Below are 12,209 nucleotides of genomic sequence, written 5' to 3' on the forward strand. Positions count from 1 at the left end.
TTTGCTTAGATTTAATGTGAGACAGAGCATATTGCAGTCTAAGATAATCCAACCTATAACTCATAGCAAATGTCTTGCCTCAGCCTTCTGAGTGCTGGACTGCTGCATACATGAACCTTAAAGCCCAGTTTCATCATAACAATTTTGGGCTTTTTGTTGTTGGTTTTGTTTTTTTTGGGGGGGGGGGGGCAAGTCTCACTCTGCAGCCTAGGCTATCCTGAAGCTTACTGTGTCAATCTCAAACTGGTGTCAATCTTCCTGACTCTGTTTCCTAATTGCTAGGATTTTGAGCTATAAATGAGCCACTGTGCCTGGCCCCTAATGCTTTTAAATTTAAAATTCAAAGGTATAAAATTAGTAGATATAATATGACTTATTTTTACATTTTATTTGTTTAGGTGTTTGTGCCTGCATGTATGTGTGTGCCTGGTGCCTGTGGAGGCCAGAAAAGGGTGCAGGATTCCCTGGAACTGGAATTATAGGTGGTTGTGAGCCACTATGTGAGGGCTGGGAATCAAATCCGCATCTCTGGAAGAGTAGTCAGTGCTCTTAATCATATTTTCAGTTCCCACCCTGCCTTTTAAATAAATAAAAAAAAAAAAAGCTATATAAACAGATACGTGGGTTGGAAAGATGGCTCAGTGGTTAAGAGCACTGGCTGCTCTTCTAGAGGTCCTGAGTTCAATCCCAAGCAACCACATGGTGACTCACAACCATCTGTAATGGGATCTGATGCCCTCTTCTGGTGTGCCTGAAGACAGCTATAGTGTACTCACATAAAATAAATAAATCTTTTTTAAAAATACACATATCAACATGTCAATGGCAGAATTGTAGTCATTTTATTGATAACATTAAAATCTGAACTTTTAAATAACAGTGTTTAGCTCATTTATTTCTTCATGGTTTTAAAAATGATTTGCGGGACTGGACACACACACATTCACTCACTAAAAAATAAAATAAAATAATTGGCATTTTGAAATTCATCAAACAGACATTAAGATGTCTTTTCTTTCATAAAACATCGCTTAAACTAGTTTTGGCATGAAGCCTTCAGCTGGACAAGAGTAGAGACAACATGTATTTTTTGAATCCAAATAAAAATGTTTACAAAGTTTAATGTAGATGCTCTGACTGATTAAAGAGAACCTCGAATTCTTTTGTTTGTTTGTTTGTTTTTCGAGACAGGGTTTCTTTGTATAGCTCTGGCTGTCCTGGAACTAACAGGCTGGCCTCGAACTCAGAAATCCGCCTGCCTCTGCCTCCCAAGTGCTGGGATTAAAGGTGTGCGCCACCACGTCCGGCTAGAACCTCCAATCCTTATCAATGAGATCTTTGTTCCTGTCTAAATTTTGCCTCCTTGTTTTTCTGGCTATGGAGAGCACTTCTGAAAGGACCTTGTCCAAATATGATTCACCTATCCAAGCTCAAGAAGGAGAAGGGGAGTTGGATGCCCAGCCAGGGGCTTGAGAAGACAATCTCCCCACTCCCCTGCCTGCATGCATCTGCCTGGCCAGAGCCCACAGCCTGCTCTGAGCCTCCCTACGGCTGGAAGCAGCCCCCTTCACATTTCCTCTTCTAGGTTTTCAAGGATCCCCACCAGCCCCCACCAACACTGTCAGTCTCTACTTTAAACCCTATGAGATTGTTTGTATATCTTGAATGCTGTCCCTCCCTCTCTCCTTCCCTTCCCTCACCCATCCTCTTCCCACCTCCTCCTCCCCTCCTCCCTCCTACTTTCCAAATTCTGAGAATCATACTCAGGGCACCACATTTTTGAAATGTCAATTATACAGATACATATGTGTCTATGAATGATAAAGTGTGCATTTATATTTCTTTCATTTTATTATCTTTATCTTTTCTTTATAGTCCAGCTGTTATCCCCCTCCTGGTTGGCCCTCCGACAGTTCCTCTTCCCATTACTCCCTCCTTGCCCCTTCTCCCCCTCCAAGATGATGTCCCCAAATCCCTACCCCACCTCCACTATACCTCCCCACTCCCTGGGTCCTCAAGTCTCTCAAGGGTTAGGTGTGTCTTCTCCCACTGAGGACAGATCAGGCAGTCTTCTGCTATACATGTGTCTGGCCTAAGACTAGCTAGTGTATGCTGCCTGGTTGGTGACTCAGTGTCTGAGAGATCCTGGGGGTCCAGGTTAGTTGAGACTGATGGTCTTTCTATGGGGTCGCCCTCCTCCTCAACCTCTTCCAGCCTTTCTCTAATTCAACCACAGGGGTCTCCAACTTCAGTCCAATGGTTGGGTGTAAGTATCTGCTTCTGTCTCAGTCAGGGGCTTGCTGGGCTTCTCAAAGGGCAGCCATGCTAGGCTCCTGTCTGTAAGCTCACCATAGCATCAGTAATAGGGTCAGGCCTTGGAGCCTCCCCATGAGATGGATCCCAAGTTGGGTCAGTCACTGGACCTCCTTTCCCTCAGTCTTTTCTCCACTTTTGTCCCTGAAGTTCTTTCATACAGGAACAATTCTGGTCAGAGTTTTTGTCTGTGGGATGGCAACCCCATTCCTCCACTTGATGTCCTGTCTTTCTACTGGAGGTGGACTCTACAAGTCCCCTGTCTCCACTATTTCATTTAAGGCCGCTCCCTTTGAGTCCTGAGAGTCTCTCACCTCCCATGTCTCTGGTACATTCTAGAGGGTACCCCCACCTCCCGAGGTTGCCTGTTTCCATTCATTTTCCTGTCCCACCCCCACCCCCAATACCTAATTGTTTTAGGGGTATCTTTTGGTTCCATGGCAACATTCACACTGTTGTGCAACCACCATCCTCTATCCATATTCAGAACAGCTCTAGCCTTCTATATCACCGTTTCATCTGTGTATGCACATGTGCTTGAGTGTATGTGTGTATGTGTGTGTGTGTGTGTGTGTGTGTGTGTGTGTGTGTGTGTAGAGCACATATTTTCTAAGATGAAACTGATATCCAAGGCTGAAGTAGTTCCAGAGATGGAAAGAGACTGCACAAAATGTGACCATATATTAGTGTTTTGGGCTTCAAGCCGCCCTTCCTTGAACTTACTACATAGCTAAGAATGACCTTGAGGGGGCTGGAGAGATGGCTCAGCGGTTAAAAGCACTGACTGCTCTTCCAGAGTTCAATTCCCAGCAACCACATGGTGGTTCACAACCATCTGTAATGAGATCTGGTGCCCTCTTCTGGTGTGTAGGCATACATGCAGGCAGAATATTGTATACATTATAAATAAATCTTTAAAAAAAAAAAAGAATGGCCTTGAACTCCTGATCTTCCCACCTCCACTTCTCAAGTGCTAGGATTGCAGATTACATGCACATTGCGGGGTGCCAGGGTGCTGGAGAGCCATGAGGAGGAGAGCCAAGGCAGACTGAGCCCAGGGCTGTCTTGCAAGCTAGACAAGCACTCTACAAACTGAGCTATGTTCCCAGTGGCTTTGCCTATGCTTTTGAAGAATGAATTGAAAAGGGATTTTCCAGCCCCTGCTTCCAAACCACCTGGTGGCCATGGGATTCAGACTTTGATGGCAGTTGGGTTTCAGGGCCCTCTGCACTGATTCAGCTCTCGCTGGCTGGGCCCTGCTCCAGGGTGGGAAATTGCAGGGATTTACTCTTGAAAGGGGGGGACATGCATTCCTCTGCACCGCACTAGGATGCCCGATTCACTCAGCCCTTCCCCAGGCTCTGGCCAAGGCTCGTTAGGGGAGATTGCGATTCTGCCCAGTCTCCAGTTATCTGAGGTATCCATTCTTTTTCACTCCTGCTCTCGGTGCCAGACTCATTCTCTGAGTCTTTATAACACCTGCAGATGTATTTCAGCCCCTTCCTCTAGGGTAACGTTGTTCTCTACAGGGAAGGACCAAGGACCGACGAGGACCAGGCTGGGGAGCTCTTCAAGGGGTCTAGCCTCATAAGGACTTTTAGTTCTGCTCAGGGGTCCCATGCTGCCCATCTGATCTGGAGTCTCTTGTGATGGGCTCCAGAACGAGATGCCGCCCCCACTCCCCTACCTTTAGCCCTTGAACCTCCACATCTGTTAAGGGACACAGTGTTCCAGGCTATGTCTATAGCACCTGATATGAGGGGTTTCTGGGCTCTGCGCCATCCTGATAAAGCAGGACTAGGTCATGCCTCACTACCTCCAGTCACAGCTTGCTCCTCTGGCCAGAAAAGGGAGGGCTAGGCCCACAGAAGTCTGGGACCACACCAGCCTGTGGACAGGGTTTGTACAGTGAGTACTGCTGGAGTCTGAGGGGGTGGGGTTGAGAGGAGAGCAGGGTCTGGCCTCTAGCTTGCAGGAATGTCCCCCACCCCACCCTTCACAGCATCTGTAAACCACACACACACTATTTCACTGTACCACAGCCCATAATGATCCTGCTGCCTCATCTTTCCAGTCTCAACCTGAATTTACAGGTGTAGAACACCATGTCTGGCTGAAATTCTTAACTAAAAATGTTTAAACTCAGGCTGGTGAGATGGCTCAGCGGGTAGGAGCACTGACGCTGCTCTTCAGAAGGTCCTGAGTTCAATTCCCAGTAACCACATGATGGCTCACAACCATCCATAATGAGATCTGACACTCTCTTCTGGTGCATCTGAAGTCAGCGACACTGAACTTATAATAATAAATAAATCTTTTAAAAATGTTTAGCCGGACGGTGGTGGCTCACACCTTTAATCCCAGCACTTGGGAGGCAGAGGCAGGCGGATTTCTAAATTCAAGGCCAGCCTGGTCTACAAAGTGAGTTCCAGGACAGCCAGGGCTATACAGAGAAACCCTGTCTCGAAAAACCAAAAAAAAAAAAAAAAATGTTTAACCTTGTTTTATTTTTAAGTGTATGAATATTTTGCCTCCAAGTGTGTATGTATCTGTGGAGGTTGGAAGAGGCCATCAGATCTCTTGGGACTGGAGTTACAAATGGTTTGAGCCATTAAGTGGGTGCTGGGAACCAAATCTGGATCCTCTACAAGAACAAAAAGTACTCTCAACTGTTGAGCCTTCTCTTTCACTCAACTGTAATAGAATACTTACTTTTATGTGTGTGGTGTTTTGACTGCATGTAAATCTGTGCACCACATGTGAGCCTGGTACATAAGAAGGCCAGAAGAGTGTGCCAGATACCCTGGGACTAGAGTTACAGACACTTGTGAGATGGGAATGTAGGTGCTGGGATTCGAACCTGGGTCCTCTGGAAGAGCAGCAAGTACTCTTAAATGCTGAGCCATCTCTTCATGGCCCCTTCCCCATTTTCTTAAAGGGGCTTGGCACTTTATTTTGCAGAGGTGCATGCAAGTTACACAGCTAGTCTTGGCCCCTGACTACCCAGCTGTTAGAGTGGCAGAGTGAATAATCCTCCATTAGGGAAAGGTGGAGATACATACATGTTGTAGACTCACTGGATATAAAGGCAGGACAGCTTCCCTGAGTAGCATCCACTGCCAGCCCCTCCAAGGCTCTGAGGCACTGAATGGCCACTCCCATGCTGGCTGGGTGGTGGTGGGATGATAGAGACTGGAGGGGAGGCTGCCTGCATGGTTTGAGGGAAGCAGTGGGGACTTTGGCAGAGACTAGACTCAGGCCTGGGTTTCTCTTGCTAGCTATGAGAATTAAATGGAGCCTCAGTTTCCTCATTTGTAAAAGGAAGAAAATAAGACAAATAACACAGAATACCACAAGGCATACCCAGATGTCCCACTAAGTGCTAGAAATACTCGATTTCTCTTCTATTTGTGGAGGAGAAAAGGAATTATCCATCTTTCTCCAAAAGAAGGGCACTCACATGTCCCAAGTGCACCCAAGGTCTTTTGGGGAGTGTGAGGATGGGTTGGGGGACTTCAAAAACCCCCTGGTTTCTGCTTTTCACAGGCAAACTAAGGACAAGCAATTCTTTGGAAAGCAGAAGTCAGAGCCCTTAGTGGAGGGCTGCCATCGCCCCCTGCTGGTACTTTATGGTAGCGGCCTTCATTTCTAACTGGAGAAATAAATTCTTGGTTGTATTTTAATGAAATTTTCAGGATAGGCATTTTGCTAGGTCCTAAGGATACAAAGAGAAAGACGTTGCTTGTTAAGGTTTGAAAATGAGAAAAAAAATAAAAATTAAAATTAAAAAAAAGGAAAAAAAAAAGAAAATGAGGTGTGCCGGGCAGTGGTGGCGCACGCCTTTGATTCCAACACTCGGGAGGCAGAGGCAGACAGATTTCTGAGTTCGAGGCCAGCCTGGTCTATAAAGTGAGTTCTAGGACAGCCAGGGCTATAAAGAGAAACCCTGTCTCGAAAAACCTAAATAAATAAATAAATAATGTTTTAAAAGAAAATGAGGTGTTCACTACAGTCTTGTGTTTGAACAGTTAGCCCCCAGTTCAGTGGTGGCTTTATTTATTTATTTATTTATTTATTTATTTATTTATTTAGAGATTGTAGAACAAGGTGGCTTACTAGGGTCTCTCTCATTTCTTACCTAAGCACACTGCTTCCTGATTCAGTGAGGTGTAAGTTTCTCCCCAGCTCCTGCTGCCAGGCATTGAGCTGTCCCAGCCCAGATCCTCTCCACTGTACGGCTGTGTGTGGGCAGTTGTATGGAGGTCAGAGAACCACTGTGGGGAGTTGACTCTCTCTTTCCACCATGTTGAGGATGGGTCTCTCTTGTGTCCACCATGCTGTGTATTCCAAGCTAGCAGCCCTTTAAGCTCCCAGGGGATTCTCCCGTCTCTGCCTCCCATTTTTCTGTGGGAGTGCTGGGATGGCAGACAGAGCCAAGGCTTCTGGCTGGGAAGGGGCTGAACTCTGGTCATCTGGTCTCCACATACACTGAGCCATCTCACTGGACCAGAAAAATGAGTTTTTATTTTTATTTGTTTATTTGTTTTAGATTTTATCACTCTTAACTTTACTCTGAAACTCAAACTTACCCCAAACCATTGTTGCAATAGTAGTTAGCCATGCACAGTTGTACCCCACTTCTCAGAGCAGCATTGGTAGTCCAGCAGGCCCAGTTCACACCATAGCTTAAGAAAAACTCAATGGGGCTGGAGAGATGGCTCAGCAGTTAAGAGCACTGACTGCTCTTTAGAGGTCCTGAGTTCAACTCCCAGCAACCACATGGTGGCTCACAAGCATCTGTAATGGGATCTGATGCCCTCTTCTGGTGTGTCTGAAGACAGCTACAATGTACTACTCATATACTCATAAGATAAATAAATAATTCTTTAAAAAAGGAAAGAGAGAAAGAAAGAAAGAGAGAGAGAGAGAGAGGAAGGAAGGAAGGAGGGAGGGAGGGAGGGAGGGAGGGAGGGAGGGAGGGAGGGAGGAAGGAAGGAAGGAAGGAAGGAAGGAAGGAGAGAGGGAAGGAGGGAGGGAGAGAGAGTGAGAGTGTTGGGATGTGCCAGTCTAAGTTCTGATAATGAGACATGGATACCTACCTACCTATCTCTTACTAGCTCTTACTGTAAGCCCACGTTACACGATTTTCAGTGTTCCTTGAAAGGAGGCCGACTGAGGAGTCACTGGTCATCAGAGCCAGCAAGTCTGAGTCAGCCATGGGTGTCGTGCGGTCAGCCCTCTCATCTGAGTCGGGGAGCGACTTCCACTGCCATCCTTCCTTTCCCCCCTACTCCTCAGCCCTGGCTACCCTCAGCCTCACCCCTAGGGCCATCCTTCACCTTGAAAGCAAACAAGTACCACTGCTTTTTTTTTTTCCCCATATGTTGTTCCCCTCTTCTTCAAGCTTCTTTCCATCACCCGAAGAACTGGCAGGACCAGCCTCAACCTGGGGCATTCTAAAGGGGCGGATTTGTCTGGTCGGTTTTGCTTTTGGGTTGTTTGTTTGCCTGTAGAGCATGACAACTACAGCCCCTACAAAGCTGAAATTATTATTTTTTTCTTGCTGTCCTGAAACTCACTATGTGGACCAAGCTGACCCCAAACTCTGAGATCCGTTTGCCTCTGCCTTCTGAGTGCATGAATTAAAGGTGTACACCACCATACACCCGGATAGAAAAAAGTTTTCTCTTTAAAGAAAAGGAGCCTGGCATGGTGGCTGTATTGAGCATAGTAAAAACAGCTTTTAGACATGTAAAAATAGGTTAGTCAGGATCCCCACTACACCCAAGGCTGGACCTGATAACTAGAATTCATTGACATCACTCACTCAAGATAATCTGACACAGGCCTAGAACCTTATGATGCCCACTGGACAAACATAAGCAGAGAGCAAGAAAAATACTTTGTACATCTGAAGAGATGCTACCTTGGTCTGCTCTGTGGCTGGAGTGTCTCCCCCAAGACCTTGACCCTGGAATTGAAGACTTCTGTTAGAGACTGGACCTGACCTTCAGCTAAGATACATCCAGGCTTAGGACCGTGGTAAGAAACTTACAGTGTGAACATTTTGTGATGACCCTCCGCATAATAAACCACAACTTTTGTTATACTAACTATGTGTATCTACTTTCTTGCTCACAAGAGTAGTGCACACCTTTGATCCCAGCACTCAGGAGCCCAGCCTGAAAGTGAGTTTCAGAACAGCCAGGGCAGTTACACGGAGAAACTCTGCCCTGAAAAAAACAACAACAACAAAATTATAATGTTGTCTGATATGACATGGATATTTGCAAAGGAAATATTTAAGGTATTTACAATAAGCTTTCTATTCCTCCATATATATATAATTTACATGTATGTAGTCTGTGTGCATGCTCATGTGTATACATGGGTGAGTGTGCCTGTAGAGATCAAAAGTCAGCTTTGCTTATTACCCCCCACACCCCCAGGCTTCTTGGTTTTTGAAACCAGATATCTCGCTTCTGCCTAGAACTTACTAATTTGTTTAGGCTAGCTGCCCATCAGGCCCAGGGACCCACTTGTGTTTGCCCCAGTGATAGGATTACAAATCAATACCACTGTGATTAGCTTTTACTTTTATAATGTGTATGGGTGTTCTGCCTGTATTATGTCTATGTACTGTATGGGTGCCTGGTACCCTCAGAGGCCAGAAGAGGGGTTAGATCCCCCTGGAACTGGGGTTACAGGCAGTCCTGACTTCCCACATGGATGCTGGAAACTAAGACCAGGTCCTCTGGCCCTGCTACACTGCTTTTTGTTTGTTTGTTTTTGTTTTGCTTTGTTTTAAATATGGGCAGTGGGGATCAAACTCCGGTCTACCTGCTTGTGGGGCAAGCACTTAACGGACTGAGCCATCTCCCCCATCCAGCTTTCTAGACTTTCTTACTACACTTTACCAGTGGATTGTATATTGTGTGTGTAGAGAATGCAATAGAGAAACTACTAAAATAAATTAAATAAATAAAATTAAAGTACATACAGTAGTTCTGCCTTCTATCATCTTTAACTTTTTTTTTTTTTTTTTGGTTTTTCGAGACAGGGTTTAGCCCTGGCTGTCCTAGAACTCACTCTGTAGACCAGGCTGGCCTCGAACTCAGAAATCCGCCTGCCTCTGCCTCTGCTGGGATTAAAGGCATGTGCCACCACGCCCAGCCATCTTTAACTTTTTAAGATACATTTATTTATTCTGTGTGTACATAGGCCATGGTGCGACTTACAGGGTTGGCTCTCTCGATCAGACAGGTCCCAGGGATTGAACTCAGGTTGTCAGACTTGGTGGTGAGCTCCTTAACCTGCTGAGCCATCTCAAGCCTCACCCTCCCCCACACACACACACATTTTTTTTAGAGAATTTTTGTAAACATATACAGAAGTAGGCACTGAGCCTGCACATACATACCACCCACCACACCACCAGCAACCTGTGGTCAAGAATGTCCATCCATCCCTAGCTCCCCTATTTTTGAGGGGGGAAAAATTAGATAATCCCTTTATTCCTTTTTTTACTGATTTACATTTATAAAATTACCCTAATTTTTTTTCTTGATCCATCTGTACCGCCATAATAATACCACATGCCAGGCAGTTTATAAACAGAAAAAAAACTCATATATTAAAATTCTGGAGGTAGGAAGTCTAAGATAAAGTCCCCAGCAGGTTTCAGGTCTGACGAGGAACTGCTTTCTGGTCATAGACGTGCAGCACCTTCAAGCTATCCGGAAACTAAGCTGGTAGATGAGCAGGTGAGCTCCTGGGCCTATGAGCATCATGAGGATGCTAATCCCATTCTTCAGTGAGCTTCCATCATGCAGTCATCTCCCTAAAGGCCCTACCTCCTAATTTGAACACATTCCTGATTAAGTTCCGACATGAATTTGGGGGTCATGTTTATATCATCCTCCAGCAAAGTTGAATGCCTTCCACCCCCCGCCCCCTCATTACCCCCTCCCCATTCTCTTTCCAATCGCATAAGATGGAAACACCTTGGTAGATTCATCCAGACCTAGGGCTTTAAATGGCAGCTAGATATCCATCATTTTCAAGTTACCTCATTGCTCCTATTTCTCCCACTGTTTATACTCCTATATCTAACTGCATACCTGAAACCTCCTCACTTGGGGGTTATCCTATGTGATGGTTTGTATACGCTTGGCCCAGAGAGTGGCATGATTAAGAGGTGTGACCCTGTTGGAGTGGGTGTGTCACTGTGGGTGTGGGCTATAAGACCCTCACCCTAGCCTGGAAGTATGTCTTCCACTAACCACCTTCAGATGAAGCTGTAGAACTCTCAGCTCCTCCTGTACCATGCCTGCCTGGATGTTGCCATTGTAAGGCCCTGACACTTGGTCAATGGTACTTACTTTGAGACACCCCATAGTGATACACCGAGGCACAGATTGATGCAAGAGCAAGAGGTTTATTTTCCGGTGCCTCAGAATCAACCTTCAAGTCGATTCTAGTCCCTCAAGGCAAGTGACTAGAAGGCGACTCCAAATGGCTATTACAAGCGGTTTCTATACTTTTTAGGGATACAAGTTACATCAGCAAGGTTACAGTTCAAACTTATTAGCTAAGCATATTAACCTTTATATTATTGGCTAGCAAGCATGGGCAGATCATGACACACACTTGAACTCTACCTGGGACTTTCTAGAAGGTCAGGTGACTATCAGTGCATTCTGTGGTTTATCTGAGACTTTTTTACTCAAGAATGTTCCTGTGGGTGGAGAATGGAACTTGACCTAGCCTTGACCCAAGGCAGGAGGGGGAAGCTATAAGGAGGGTGTGGGACTGGAAAAAGCCCTTAGGGTCCTTCACCATGCTCCTTCCCCCTCACGCCTTGATGATACTGGACTGAACCTCTGAACCTGTAAGCTAGCCCCAATTAAATGTTGTTCTTCTAAGACTTGCCTTGGTCATGGTGTCTGGTCACAGCAGTAGAATTCTAACTAAGGCAGAAGTTGGTACCAGGGATTGGGGCATTGCTGTGATAGGCCTGATCATGCTTTTGTTTGGAAGACTGTGGATTTTGGATTTGGGAAGCAGTGGGATGCTTTAAATGGGGCTTAATGGGCTATCCTAGTAGGACTATGGAAGGCTTTGTTACTGAGAGTGGTTTGAATTGTGCAGACCTGGCTCAAGAGGTTTCAGTGGAGAATTTCAATACGTGGCCTAGAGACTGGTTTGTGGTATTTTGATGAAGAATGTGACTACTTTCAAAAGAGGCTGCCTGAGGCTAAGATGAAGAGACTCAGATTAATTGCATTGACAAAGGAAGCCTCATAGAAGCTCAGCAGAGACTTTGTTCTCTGGTTAAGTCTCCTAAAGGGCATTTTAAACAAGTGTAGTCAGCTTAAGAAGGAAAATTTTAAATACATGGTTTGAATATTAAAGGGCACCAGGAAGTGAAATGGAGCCGAATCCATTGTTCTAGGAGATAGCAGATTAAGGGAGTGGGACTTTGAGCCAAGAGCCTATCCAGCTAAATTTAGATCCTGGCCTGGTGGTACCCACCTTTAGTCTCAGAAGATAGGCCTACTGATCTCTAATTTCAAGGTCAATCTACAGAGCAAGATCTAGAACAGCCAAGCTTAGGCAGTGAATGAACTGGAAAGCAGCTAGTGATAATGTAATAGAACAAGGGGGCCATGTTCCAACTCCTACAAGCAGCAGAACTCAGCTGCTTCTGCCATGTGGCTTTATAGTCCAGAGGGAAGGAGACTACTGGGACAATTGAGGCTGGTTAGCTGGAGCTAAGAAATTAGTGGTGATTAAGAGGAGACCAGCCGGGCGTGGTGGCGCACACCTTTAATCCCAGCACTTGGGAGGCAGAGGCAGGCGGATTTCTGAGTTCGAGGCCAGCCTGGTCTACAAAG

This window comes from Mus musculus, chromosome 7 (assembly GCF_000001635.26).
Source record: "Mus musculus strain C57BL/6J chromosome 7, GRCm38.p6 C57BL/6J".
Classification (NCBI taxonomy): domain Eukaryota; kingdom Metazoa; phylum Chordata; class Mammalia; order Rodentia; family Muridae; genus Mus; species Mus musculus.